Source organism: Phalangium opilio, unplaced genomic scaffold (assembly GCF_054372755.1).
Source record: "Phalangium opilio isolate 3A_F unplaced genomic scaffold, DU_Popi_V2 ptg000031l_1, whole genome shotgun sequence".
Lineage (NCBI taxonomy): Eukaryota > Metazoa > Arthropoda > Arachnida > Opiliones > Phalangiidae > Phalangium > Phalangium opilio.
Genome location: NW_028324158.1, coordinates 617261 through 631536, shown reverse-complemented (window position 1 = coordinate 631536; position 14276 = coordinate 617261). Strand labels below are relative to the sequence as shown.

At 47.5% G+C, this 14276-nt stretch overlaps 5 non-coding genes across 5 annotated transcripts; all 5 read left to right on the top strand.

The window, feature by feature from the left end:
* Positions 1-5268: 5268 nt before the first annotated feature.
* Positions 5269-5341, top strand: TRNAN-GUU (transfer RNA asparagine (anticodon GUU)). Its single transcript has one exon. It is a non-coding gene; the product is annotated as a tRNA-Asn (tRNA).
* A 3298-nt stretch (positions 5342-8639) lies between these two features.
* TRNAN-GUU (transfer RNA asparagine (anticodon GUU)) lies at positions 8640-8712 on the top strand. The gene has a single exon. It is a non-coding gene; the product is annotated as a tRNA-Asn (tRNA).
* Positions 8713-10250: 1538 nt separating this feature from the next.
* Positions 10251-10323, top strand: TRNAN-GUU (transfer RNA asparagine (anticodon GUU)). Its single transcript has one exon. It is a non-coding gene; the product is annotated as a tRNA-Asn (tRNA).
* Positions 10324-13178: 2855 nt separating this feature from the next.
* Positions 13179-13251, top strand: TRNAN-GUU (transfer RNA asparagine (anticodon GUU)). Its single transcript has one exon. It is a non-coding gene; the product is annotated as a tRNA-Asn (tRNA).
* A 952-nt stretch (positions 13252-14203) lies between these two features.
* On the top strand, positions 14204-14276 carry TRNAN-GUU (transfer RNA asparagine (anticodon GUU)). The gene has a single exon. It is a non-coding gene; the product is annotated as a tRNA-Asn (tRNA).

Sequence of the window (14276 nt, the reverse complement as noted above, 5' to 3'; positions counted from 1 at the left end):
CCGTTGCACAATGGTTAACGCCGTCTATGTTAACCGAAAGGTTGGTGGTTCGAGCCCATCCGGGAGCGGTGTTGTGAGGTCTTAGATGTAACGTAAAATTCAGAGATTTTTAAAAATATGTGACGAACATTTAATCTTTGGGCTTCCGTGGCGCAATGGTTAGCGCGTTCGGCTGTTAACCGAAAGGTTGGTGGTTCGAGCTCACCCGGGAGCGGTGTTGTGAAATCTCACATGTAACGTAAAAAGCCAAAGTGTTTCCACAATACCCGACGACCATTTAATTTTTGGGCTTCCGTGGCGCAATGGTTAGCGCGTTCGGCTGTTAACCGAAAGGTTGGTGGTTCGAGCCCATCCGTGAGCGGTGTTGTGAGGTCTCGGATGTGACGTAAAAAGTCAAAGTTTTTCCACAATACCTGACGAACATTTCATTTCTGAGCTTCCTTGGCTCGAAGGTTAGCGCGTTCGGATGTTAACCAAAAGGTTGGTGGTTCGAGCCCACCCGGCTGCCGTGTTGTGAAGTCTCAAATGTAACGTAAAAAGCCAAAGTTTTTCCACAATACCTGACGACCGTTTAATTTTTGAGCTTCCGTGGCGCGATGGTTAGCGCGTTCGGCTGTTAACCGAAAGGTTGGTGGTTCGAGCCCACCCGGGGCGGTGTTGTGAGATCTCAAACGTAATGTCAAATGCCAAAGTTTTTCCACAATACCTGACGAACATTTAATCTTTGGGCTTCCGTTGCGCAATGGTTAACGCCGTCGGCTGTTAACCGAAAGGTTGGTGGTTCGAGCCCATCCGGGAGCGGTGTTGTGAGGTCTTAGATGTAACGTAAAATTCAGAGTTTTTTAAAAATACCTGACGAACATTTTATCTTTGGGCTTCTGTGGCGCAATGGTTAGCGCGTTCGGCTGTTAACCGAAAGGTTGGTGGTTCGAGCCCACCCGGGAGCGGTGTTGTAAGCTCTCACATGTAACGTAAAAAGCCAAAGTGTTTCCACAATACCCGACGACCATTTAATTTTTGGGCTTCCGTGGCGCAATGGTTAGCGCGTTCGGCTGTTAACCGAAAGGTTGGTGGTTCGAGCCCATCCGTGAGCGGTGTTGTGAGGTCTCAGATGTGACGTAAAAAGTCAAAGTTTTTCCACAATACCTGACGAACATTTAATCTTTGGGCTTCCGTTGCGCAATGGTTAACGCCGTCGGCTGTTAACCGAAAGGTTGGTGGTTCGAGCCCATCCGGGAGCGGTGTTGTGAGGTCTTAGATGTGACGTAAAATTCAGAGTTTTTTAAAAATAACTGACGAACATTTAATTTTTGGGTTTCCGTGGCGCAATGGTTAGAGCGTTCAGCTGTTAACCGAAACTTGGTGGTTCGAGCCCACCCGGGAGCGGTGTTGTGAGCTCTCACATGTAACGTAAAAATCCAAAGTTTTTCCACAATACCTGACGAACATTTAATCTTTGGGCTTCCGTTGCGCAATGGTTAACGCCGTCGGCTGTTAACCGAAAGGTTGGTGGTTCGAGCCCATCCGGGAGCGGTGTTGTGAGGTCTTAGATGTAACGTAAAATTCAGAGTTTTTTAAAAATACCTGACGAACATTTTATCTTTGGGCTTCTGTGGCGCAATGGTTAGCGCGTTCGGCTGTTAACCGAAAGGTTGGTGGTTCGAGCCCACCCGGGAGCGGTGTTGTGAGCTCTCACATGTAACGTAAAAAGCCAAAGTGTTTCCACAATACCCGACGACCATTTAATTTTTGGGCTTCCGTGGCGCAATGGTTAGCGCGTTCGGCTGTTAACCGAAAGGTTGGTGGTTCGAGCCCATCCGGGAGCGGTGTTGTGAGGTCTTAGATGTGACGTAAAATTCAGAGTTTTTTAAAAATAACTGACGAACATTTAATTTTTGGGTTTCCGTGGCGCAATGGTTAGAGCGTTCAGCTGTTAACCGAAAGTTGGTGGTTCGAGCCCACCCGGGAGCGGTGTTGTGAGCTCTCACATGTAACGTAAAAATCCAAAGTTTTTCCACAATACCTGACGAACATTTAATCTTTGGGCTTCCGTTGCGCAATGGTTAACGCCGTCGGCTGTTAACCGAAAGGTTGGTGGTTCGAGCCCATCCGGGAGCGGTGTTGTGAGGTCTTAGATGTGACGTAAAATTCAGAGTTTTTTTAAAAATAACTGACGAACATTTAATTTTTGGGTTTCCGTGGCGCAATGGTTAGAGCGTTCAGCTGTTAACCGAAAGTTGGTGGTTCGAGACCACCCGGGAGCGGTGTTGTGAGCTCTCACATGTAACGTAAAAATCCAAAGTTTTTCCACAATACCTGACGAACATTTAATCTTTGGGCTTCCGTTGCGCAATGGTTAACGCCGTCGGCTGTTAACCGAAAGGTTGGTGGTTCGAGCCCATCCGGGAGCGGTGTTGTGAGGTCTTAGATGTAACGTAAAATTCAGAGTTTTTTAAAAATACCTGACGAACATTTTATCTTTGGGCTTCTGTGGCGCAATGGTTAGCGCGTTCGGCTGTTAACCGAAAGGTTGGTGGTTCGAGCCCACCCGGGAGCGGTGTTGTGAGCTCTCACATGTAACGTAAAAAGCCAAAGTGTTTCCACAATACCCGACGACCATTTAATTTTTGGGCTTCCGTGGCGCAATGGTTAGCGCGTTCGGCTGTTAACCGAAAGGTTGGTGGTTCGAGCCCATCCGTGAGCGGTGTTGTGAGGTCTCAGATGTGACGTAAAAAGTCAAAGTTTTTCCACAATACCTGACGAACATTTAATCTTTGGGCTTCCGTTGCGCAATGGTTAACGCCGTCGGCTGTTAACCGAAAGGTTGGTGGTTCGAGCCCATCCGGGAGCGGTGTTGTGAGGTCTTAGATGTGACGTAAAATTCAGAGTTTTTTAAAAATAACTGACGAAAATTTAATTTTTGGGTTTCCGTGGCGCAATGGTTAGAGCGTTCAGCTGTTAACCGAAAGTTGGTGGTTCGAGCCCACCCGGGAGCGGTGTTGTGAGCTCTCACATGTAACGTAAAAATCCAAAGTTTTTCCACAATACCTGACGAACATTTAATCTTTGGGCTTCCGTTGCGCAATGGTTAACGCCGTCGGCTGTTAACCGAAAGGTTGGTGGTTCGAGCCCATCCGGGAGCGGTGTTGTGAGGTCTTAGATGTGACGTAAAATTCAGAGTTTTTTTAAAAATAACTGACGAACATTTAATTTTTGGGTTTCCGTGGCGCAATGGTTAGAGCGTTCAGCTGTTAACCGAAAGTTGGTGGTTCGAGACCACCCGGGAGCGGTGTTGTGAGCTCTCACATGTAACGTAAAAATCCAAAGTTTTTCCACAATACCTGACGAACATTTAATCTTTGGGCTTCCGTTGCGCAATGGTTAACGCCGTCGGCTGTTAACCGAAAGGTTGGTGGTTCGAGCCCATCCGGGAGCGGTGTTGTGAGGTCTTAGATGTAACGTAAAATTCAGAGTTTTTTAAAAATACCTGACGAACATTTTATCTTTGGGCTTCTGTGGCGCAATGGTTAGCGCGTTCGGCTGTTAACCGAAAGGTTGGTGGTTCGAGCCCACCCGGGAGCGGTGTTGTGAGCTCTCACATGTAACGTAAAAAGCCAAAGTGTTTCCACAATACCCGACGACCATTTAATTTTTGGGCTTCCGTGGCGCAATGGTTAGCGCGTTCGGCTGTTAACCGAAAGGTTGGTGGTTCGAGCCCATCCGTGAGCGGTGTTGTGAGGTCTCAGATGTGACGTAAAAAGTCAAAGTTTTTCCACAATACCTGACGAACATTTAATCTTTGGGCTTCCGTTGCGCAATGGTTAACGCCGTCGGCTGTTAACCGAAAGGTTGGTGGTTCGAGCCCATCCGGGAGCGGTGTTGTGAGGTCTTAGATGTGACGTAAAATTCAGAGTTTTTTAAAAATAACTGACGAACATTTAATTTTTGGGTTTCCGTGGCCCAATGGTTAGAGCGTTCAGCTGTTAACCGAAAGTTGGTGGTTCGAGCCCACCCGGGAGCGGTGTTGTGAGCTCTCACATGTAACGTAAAAATCCAAAGTTTTTCCACAATACCTGACGAACATTTAATCTTTGGGCTTCCGTTGCGCAATGGTTAACGCCGTCGGCTGTTAACCGAAAGGTTGGTGGTTCGAGCCCATCCGGGAGCGGTGTTGTGAGGTCTTAGATGTGACGTAAAATTCAGAGTTTTTTTAAAAATAACTGACGAACATTTAATTTTTGGGTTTCCGTGGCGCAATGGTTAGAGCGTTCAGCTGTTAACCGAAAGTTGGTGGTTCGAGACCACCCGGGAGCGGTGTTGTGAGCTCTCACATGTAACGTAAAAATCCAAAGTTTTTCCACAATACCTGACGAACATTTAATCTTTGGGCTTCCGTTGCGCAATGGTTAACGCCGTCGGCTGTTAACCGAAAGGTTGGTGGTTCGAGCCCATCCGGGAGCTGTGTTGTGAGGTCTTAGATGTAACTTAAAATTCAGAGTTTTTTAAAAATATCTGACGAACATTTAATTTTTGGGCTTCCGTGGCGCAATGGTTAGCGCGTTCAGCTGTTATTCAAAAGGTTTGTGGTTCGAGCCCATCCGGGAGCGGTGTTTTGAAGTCTCGGATTTGACGTAAAAAGTCAGAGTTTTTTCACAATACCTGACGACCATTTCATTTCTGAGCTTCCTTGGCTCGAAGGTTAGCGCGTTCGAATGTTAACCAAAAGGTTGGTGGTTCGAGCCCACCCGGCTGCCGTGTTGTGAAGTCTCAAATGTAACGTAAAAAGCCAAAGTTTTTCCACAATACCTGACGACCGTTTAATTTTTGAGCTTCCGTGGCGCAATGGTTAGCGCGTTCGGCTGTTAACCGAAAGGTTGGTGGTTCGAGCCCACCCGGGGGCGGTGTTGTGAGATCTCAAACGTAATGTCAAATGCCAAAGTTTTTCCACAATACCTGACGAACATTTAATCTTTGGGCTTCCGTTGCGCAATGGTTAACGCCGTCGGCTGTTAACCGAAAGGTTGGTGGTTCGAGCCCATCCGGGAGCGGTGTTGTGAGGTCTTAGATGTAACGTAAAATTCAGAGTTTTTTAAAAATAACTGACGAACATTTAATTTTTGGGCTTCCGTGGTGCAATGGTTAGCGCGTTCGGCTGTTAACCGAAAGGTTGGTGGTTCGAGCCCACCCGGGAGCGGTGTTGTGAGCTCTCACATGTAACGTAAAAAGCCAAAGTGTTTCCACAATACCCGACGACCATTTAATTTTTGGGCTTCCGTGGCGCAATGGTTAGCGCGTTCGGCTGTTAACCGAAAGGTTGGTGGTTCGAGCCCACCCGGGAGCGGTGTTGTGAGCTCTCACATGTAACGTAAAAAGCCAAAGTGTTTCCACAATACCCGACGACCATTTAATTTTTGGGCTTCCGTGGCGCAATGGTTAGCGCGTTCGGCTGTTAACCGAAAGGTTGGTGGTTCGAGCCCATCCGTGAGCGGTGTTGTGAGGTCTCAGATGTGACGTAAAAAGTCAAAGTTTTTCCACAATACCTGACGAACATTTAATCTTTGGGCTTCCGTTGCGCAATGGTTAACGCCGTCGGCTGTTAACCGAAAGGTTGGTGGTTCGAGCCCATCCGGGAGCGGTGTTGTGAGCTCTCACATGTAACGTAAAAAGCCAAAGTGTTTCCACAATACCCGACGACCATTTAATTTTTGGGCTTCCGTGGCGCAATGGTTAGCGCGTTCGGCTGTTAACCGAAAGGTTGGTGGTTCGAGCCCATCCGTGAGCGGTGTTGTGAGGTCTCAGATGTGACGTAAAAAGTCAAAGTTTTTCCACAATACCTGACGAACATTTAATCTTTGGGCTTCCGTTGCGCAATGGTTAACGCCATCGGCTGTTAACCGAAAGGTTGGTGGTTCGAGCCCATCCGGGAGCGGTGTTGTGAGGTCTTAGATGTAACGTAAAATTCAGAGTTTTTTAAAAATAACTGACGAACATTTAATTTTTGGGCTTCCGTGGCGCAATGGTTAGCGCGTTCGGCTGTTAACCGAAAGGTTGGTGGTTCGAGCCCATCCGGGAGCGGTGTTGTGAGGTCTTAGATGTAACGTAAAATTCAGAGTTTTTTAAAAATACCTGACGAACATTTTATCTTTGGGCTTCTGTGGCGCAATGGTTAGCGCGTTCGGCTGTTAACCGAAAGGTTGGTGGTTCGAGCCCACCCGGGAGCGGTGTTGTGAGCTCTCACATGTAACGTAAAAAGCCAAAGTGTTTCCACAATACCCGACGACCATTTAATTTTTGGGTTTCCGTGGCGCAATGGTTAGAGCGTTCAGCTGTTAACCGAAAGTTGGTGGTTCGAGCCCACCCGGGAGCGGTGTTGTGAGCTCTCACATGTAACGTAAAAAGCCAAAGTTTTTCCACAATACCTGACGAACATTTAATCTTTGGGCTTCCGTTGCGCAATGGTTAACGCCGTCGGCTGTTAACCGAAAGGTTGGTGGTTCGAGCCCATCCGGGAGCGGTGTTGTGAGGTCTTAGATGTGACGTAAAATTCAGAGTTTTTTTAAAAATAACTGACGAACATTTAATTTTTGGGTTTCCGTGGCGCAATGGTTAGAGCGTTCAGCTGTTAACCGAAAGTTGGTGGTTCGAGACCACCCGGGAGCGGTGTTGTGAGCTCTCACATGTAACGTAAAAATCCAAAGTTTTTCCACAATACCTGACGAACATTTAATCTTTGGGCTTCCGTTGCGCAATGGTTAACGCCGTCGGCTGTTAACCGAAAGGTTGGTGGTTCGAGCCCATCCGGGAGCGGTGTTGTGAGGTCTTAGATGTAACGTAAAATTCAGAGTTTTTTAAAAATACCTGACGAACATTTTATCTTTGGGCTTCTGTGGCGCAATGGTTAGCGCGTTCGGCTGTTAACCGAAAGGTTGGTGGTTCGAGCCCACCCGGGAGCGGTGTTGTGAGCTCTCACATGTAACGTAAAAAGCCAAAGTGTTTCCACAATACCCGACGACCATTTAATTTTTGGGCTTCCGTGGCGCAATGGTTAGCGCGTTCGGCTGTTAACCGAAAGGTTGGTGGTTCGAGCCCATCCGTGAGCGGTGTTCTGAGGTCTCAGATGTGACGTAAAAAGTCAAAGTTTTTCCACAATACCTGACGAACATTTAATCTTTGGGCTTCCGTTGCGCAATGGTTAACGCCGTCGGCTGTTAACCGAAAGGTTGGTGGTTCGAGCCCATCCGGGAGCGGTGTTGTGAGGTCTTAGATGTGACGTAAAATTCAGAGTTTTTTAAAAATAACTGACGAACATTTAATTTTTGGGTTTCCGTGGCCCAATGGTTAGAGCGTTCAGCTGTTAACCGAAAGTTGGTGGTTCGAGCCCACCCGGGAGCGGTGTTGTGAGCTCTCACATGTAACGTAAAAATCCAAAGTTTTTCCACAATACCTGACGAACATTTAATCTTTGGGCTTCCGTTGCGCAATGGTTAACGCCGTCGGCTGTTAACCGAAAGGTTGGTGGTTCGAGCCCATCCGGGAGCGGTGTTGTGAGGTCTTAGATGTGACGTAAAATTCAGAGTTTTTTTAAAAATAACTGACGAACATTTAATTTTTGGGTTTCCGTGGCGCAATGGTTAGAGCGTTCAGCTGTTAACCGAAAGTTGGTGGTTCGAGACCACCCGGGAGCGGTGTTGTGAGCTCTCACATGTAACGTAAAAATCCAAAGTTTTTCCACAATACCTGACGAACATTTAATCTTTGGGCTTCCGTTGCGCAATGGTTAACGCCGTCGGCTGTTAACCGAAAGGTTGGTGGTTCGAGCCCATCCGGGAGCTGTGTTGTGAGGTCTTAGATGTAACTTAAAATTCAGAGTTTTTTAAAAATATCTGACGAACATTTAATTTTTGGGCTTCCGTGGCGCAATGGTTAGCGCGTTCAGCTGTTATTCAAAAGGTTTGTGGTTCGAGCCCATCCGGGAGCGGTGTTTTGAAGTCTCGGATTTGACGTAAAAAGTCAGAGTTTTTTCACAATACCTGACGACCATTTCATTTCTGAGCTTCCTTGGCTCGAAGGTTAGCGCGTTCGAATGTTAACCAAAAGGTTGGTGGTTCGAGCCCACCCGGCTGCCGTGTTGTGAAGTCTCAAATGTAACGTAAAAAGCCAAAGTTTTTCCACAATACCTGACGACCGTTTAATTTTTGAGCTTCCGTGGCGCAATGGTTAGCGCGTTCGGCTGTTAACCGAAAGGTTGGTGGTTCGAGCCCACCCGGGGGCGGTGTTGTGAGATCTCAAACGTAATGTCAAATGCCAAAGTTTTTCCACAATACCTGACGAACATTTAATCTTTGGGCTTCCGTTGCGCAATGGTTAACGCCGTCGGCTGTTAACCGAAAGGTTGGTGGTTCGAGCCCATCCGGGAGCGGTGTTGTGAGGTCTTAGATGTAACGTAAAATTCAGAGTTTTTTAAAAATAACTGACGAACATTTAATTTTTGGGCTTCCGTGGTGCAATGGTTAGCGCGTTCGGCTGTTAACCGAAAGGTTGGTGGTTCGAGCCCACCCGGGAGCGGTGTTGTGAGCTCTCACATGTAACGTAAAAAGCCAAAGTGTTTCCACAATACCCGACGACCATTTAATTTTTGGGCTTCCGTGGCGCAATGGTTAGCGCGTTCGGCTGTTAACCGAAAGGTTGGTGGTTCGAGCCCACCCGGGAGCGGTGTTGTGAGCTCTCACATGTAACGTAAAAAGCCAAAGTGTTTCCACAATACCCGACGACCATTTAATTTTTGGGCTTCCGTGGCGCAATGGTTAGCGCGTTCGGCTGTTAACCGAAAGGTTGGTGGTTCGAGCCCATCCGTGAGCGGTGTTGTGAGGTCTCAGATGTGACGTAAAAAGTCAAAGTTTTTCCACAATACCTGACGAACATTTAATCTTTGGGCTTCCGTTGCGCAATGGTTAACGCCGTCGGCTGTTAACCGAAAGGTTGGTGGTTCGAGCCCATCCGGGAGCGGTGTTGTGAGCTCTCACATGTAACGTAAAAAGCCAAAGTGTTTCCACAATACCCGACGACCATTTAATTTTTGGGCTTCCGTGGCGCAATGGTTAGCGCGTTCGGCTGTTAACCGAAAGGTTGGTGGTTCGAGCCCATCCGTGAGCGGTGTTGTGAGGTCTCAGATGTGACGTAAAAAGTCAAAGTTTTTCCACAATACCTGACGAACATTTAATCTTTGGGCTTCCGTTGCGCAATGGTTAACGCCGTCGGCTGTTAACCGAAAGTTGGTGGTTCGAGCCCACCCGGGAGCGGTGTTGTGAGCTCTCACATGTAACGTAAAAAGCCAAAGTGTTTCCACAATACCCGACGACCATTTAAATTTTGGGCTTCCGTGGCGCAATGGTTAGCGCGTTCGGCTGTTAACCGAAAGGTTGGTGGTTCGAGCCCATCCGTGAGCGGTGTTGTGAGGTCTCAGATGTGACGTAAAAAGTCAGTTTTTCCACAATACCTGACGAACATTTAATCTTTGGGCTTCCGTTGCGCAATGGTTAACGCCGTCGGCTGTTAACCGAAAGGTTGGTGGTTCGAGCCCATCCGGGAGCGGTGTTGTGAGGTCTTAGATGTGACGTAAAATTCAGAGTTTTTTAAAAATAACTGACGAACATTTAATTTTTGGGTTTCCGTGGCGCAATGGTTAGAGCGTTCAGCTGTTAACCGAAAGTTGGTGGTTCGAGCCCACCCGGGAGCGGTGTTGTGAGCTCTCACATTTAACGTAAAAAGCCAAAGTTTTTCCACAATACCTGACGAACATTTAATCTTTGGGCTTCCGTTGCGCAATGGTTAACGCCGTCGGCTGTTAACCGAAAGGTTGGTGGTTCGAGCCCATCCGGGAGCGGTGTTGTGAGGTCTTAGATGTAACTTAAAATTCAGAGTTTTTTAAAAATATCTGACGAACATTTAATTTTTGGGCTTCCGTGGCGCAATGGTTAGCGCGTTCAGCTGTTATTCAAAAGGTTTGTGGTTCGAGCCTTTCCGGGAGCGGTGTTTTGAAGTCTCGGATGTGACGTAAAAAGTCAGAGTTTTTCCACAATACCTGACGAAAATTTCATTTCTGAGCTTCCTTGGCTCGAAGGTTAGCGCGTTCGAATGTTAACCAAAAGGTTGGTGGTTCGAGCCCACCCGGCTGCCGTGTTGTGAAGTCTCAAATGTAACGTAAAAAGCCAAAGTTTTTCCACAATACCTGACGACCGTTTAATTTTTGAGCTTCCGTGGCGCAATGGTTAGCGCGTTCGGCTGTTAACCGAAAGGTTGGTGGTTCGAGCCCACCCGGGAGCGGTGTTGTGAGCTCTCAAATGTAACGTAAAAAGCCAAAGTTTTTCCACAATACCTGACGACCGTTTAATTTTTGAGCTTCCGTGGCGCAATGGTTAGCGCGTTCGGCTGTTAACCGAAAGGTTGGTGGTTCGAGCCCACCCGGGGGCGGTGTTGTGAGATCTCAAACGTAATGTCAAATGCCAAAGTTTTTCCACAATACCTGACGAACATTTAATCTTTGGGCTTCCGTTGCGCAATGGTTAACGCCGTCGGCTGTTAACCGAAAGGTTGGTGGTTCGAGCCCATCCGGGAGCGGTGTTGTGAGGTCTTAGATGTAACGTAAAATTCAGAGTTTTTTAAAAATAACTGACGAACATTTAATTTTTGGGCTTCCGTGGCGCAATGGTTAGCGCGTTCGGCTGTTAACCGAAAGGTTGGTGGTTCGAGCCCATCCGGGAGCGGTGTTGTGAGGTCTTAGATGTAACGTAAAATTCAGAGTTTTTTAAAAATACCTGACGAACATTTTATCTTTGGGCTTCTGTGGCGCAATGGTTAGCGCGTTCGGCTGTTAACCGAAAGGTTGGTGGTTCGAGCCCACCCGGGAGCGGTGTTGTGAGCTCTCACATGTAACGTAAAAAGCCAAAGTGTTTCCACAATACCCGACGACCATTTAATTTTTGGGCTTCCGTGGCGCAATGGTTAGCGCGTTCGGCTGTTAACCGAAAGGTTGGTGGTTCGAGCCCATCCGTGAGCGGTGTTGTGAGGTCTCAGATGTGACGTAAAAAGTCAAAGTTTTTCCACAATACCTGACGAACATTTAATCTTTGGGCTTCCGTTGCGCAATGGTTAACGCCGTCGGCTGTTAACCGAAAGGTTGGTGGTTCGAGCCCATCCGGGAGCGGTGTTGTGAGGTCTTAGATGTGACGTAAAATTCAGAGTTTTTTAAAAATAACTGACGAACATTTAATTTTTGGGTTTCCTTGGCGCAATGGTTAGAGCTTTCAGCTGTTAACCGAAAGTTGGTGGTTCGAGCCCACCCGGGAGCGGTGTTGTGAGCTCTCACATGTAACGTAAAAAGCCAAAGTTTTTCCACAATACCTGACGAACATTTAATCTTTGGGCTTCCGTTGCGCAATGGTTAACGCCGTCGGCTGTTAACCAAAAGGTTGGTGGTTCGAGCCCATCCGGGAGCGGTGTTGTGAGGTCTTAGATGTAACGTAAAATTCAGAGTTTTTTAAAAATAACTGACGAACATTTAATTTTTGGGCTTCCGTGGCGCAATGGTTAGAGCGTTCAGCTGTTATTCAAAAGGTTTGTGGTTCGAGCCCACCCGGCTGCCGTGTTGTGAAGTCTCAAATGTAACGTAAAAGACCAAAGTTTTTCCACAATACCTGACGACCGTTTAATTTTTGAGCTTCCGTTACGCAATGGTTAGCGCGTTCGGCTGTTAACCGAAAGGTTGGTGGTTCGAGCCCACCCGGGAGCGGTGTTGTGAGCTCTCAAATGTAACGTAAAAAGCCAAAGTTTTTCCACAATACCTGACGACCGTTTAATTTTTGAGCTTCCGTGGCGCAATGGTTAGCGCGTTCGGCTGTTAACCGAAAGGTTGGTGGTTCGAGCCCACCCGGGGGCGGTGTTGTGAGATCTCAAACGTAATGTCAAATGCCAAAGTTTTTCCACAATACCTGACGAACATTTAATCTTTGGGCTTCCGTTGCGCAATGGTTAACGTCGTCGGCTGTTAACCGAAAGGTTGGTGGTTCGAGCCCATCCGGGAGCGGTGTTGTGAGGTCTTAGATGTAACGTAAAATTCAGAGTTTTTTAAAAATAACTGACGAACGTTTAATTTTTGGGTTTCGTGGCGCAATGGTTAGCGCGTTCGGCTGTTAACCGAAAGGTTGGTGGTTCGAGCCCATCCGCGAGCGGTGTTGTGAGGTCTTAGATGTAACGTAAAATTCAGAGTTTTTTAAAAATACCTGACGAACATTTTATCTTCGGGCTTCCGTGGCGCAATGGTTAGCGCGTTCGGCTGTTAACCGAAAGGTTGGTGGTTCGAGCCCATCCGTGAGCGGTGTTGTGAGGTCTCAGATGTGACGTAAAAAGTCAAAGTTTTTCCACAATACCTGACGAACATTTAATCTTTGGGCTTCCGTTGCGCAATGGTTAACGCCGTCGGCTGTTAACCGAAAGGTTGGTGGTTCGAGCCCATCCGGGAGCGGTGTTGTGAGGTCCTAGATGTGACGTAAAATTCAGAGTTTTTTAAAAATAACTGACGAACATTTAATTTTTGGGTTTCCGTGGCGCAATGGTTAGAGCGTTCAGCTGTTAACCGAAAGTTGGTGGTTCGAGCCCACCCGGGAGCGGTGTTGTGAGCTCTCACATGTAACGTAAAAAGCCAAAGTGTTTCCACAATACCCGACGACCATTTAATTTTTGGGCTTCCGTGGCGCAATGGTTAGCGCGTTCGGCTGTTAACCGAAAGGTTGGTGGTTCGAGCCCATCCGTGAGCGGTGTTGTGAGGTCTTAGATGTAACGTAAAATTCAGAGTTTTTTAAAAATATCTGACGAACATTTAATTTTTGGGCTTCCGTTGCGCAATGGTTAACGCCGTCGGCTGTTAACCGAAAGGTTGGTGGTTCGAGCCCATCCGGGAGCGGTGTTGTGAGGTCTTAGATGTGACGTAAAATTCAGAGTTTTTCCACAATACCTGACGACCATTTCATTTCTGAGCTTCCTTGGCTCGAAGGTTAGCGCGTTCGAATGTTAACCAAAAGGTTGGTGGTTCGAGCCCACCCGGCTGCCGTGTTGTGAAGTCTCAAATGTAACGTAAAAAGCCAAAGTTTTTCCACAATACCTGACGACCGTTTAATTTTTGAGCTTCCGTGGCGCAATGGTTAGCGCGTTCGGCTGTTAACCGAAAGGTTGGTGGTTCGAGCCCACCCGGGAGCGGTGTTGTGAGCTCTCAAATGTAACGTAAAAAGCCAAAGTTTTTCCACAATACCTGACGACCGTTTAATTTTTGAGCTTCCGTGGCGCAATGGTTAGCGCGTTCGGCTGTTAACCGAAAGGTTGGTGGTTCGAGCCCACCCGGGGGCGGTGTTGTGAGATCTCAAACGTAATGTCAAATGCCAAAGTTTTTCCACAATACCTGACGAACATTTAATCTTTGGGCTTCCGTTGCGCAATGGTTAACGCCGTCGGCTGTTAACCGAAAGTTGGTGGTTCGAGCCCATCCGGGAGCGGTGTTGTGAGGTCTTAGATGTGACGTAAAATTCAGAGTTTTTTAAAAATAACTGACGAACATTTAATTTTTGGGTTTCCGTGGCGCAATGGTTAGAGCGTTCAGCTGTTAACCGAAAGTTGGTGGTTCGAGCCCACCCGGGAGCGGTGTTGTGAGCTCTCACATGTAACGTAAAAAGCCAAAGTTTTTCCACAATACCTGACGAACATTTAATCTTTGGGCTTCCGTTGCGCAATGGTTAACGCCGTCGGCTGTTAACCGAAAGGTTGGTGGTTCGAGCCCATCCGGGAGCGGTGTTGTGAGGTCTTAGATGTAACTTAAAATTCAGAGTTTTTTAAAAATATCTGACGAACATTTAATTTTTGGGCTTCCGTGGCGCAATGGTTAGCGCGTTCAGCTGTTATTCAAAAGGTTTGTGGTTCGAGCCCATCCGGGAGCGGTGTTTTGAAGTCTCGGATGTGACGTAAAAAGTCAGAGTTTTTCCACAATACCTGACGAAAATTTCATTTCTGAGCTTCCTTGGCTCGAAGGTTAGCGCGTTCGAATGTTAACCAAAAGGTTGGTGGTTCGAGCCCACCCGGCTGCCGTGTTGTGAAGTCTCAAATGTAACGTAAAAAGCCAAAGTTTTTCCACAATACCTGACGACCGTTTAATTTTTGAGCTTCCGTGGCGCAATGGTTAGCGCGTTCGGCTGTTAACCGAAAGGTTGGTGGTTCGAGCCCACCCGGGAGCG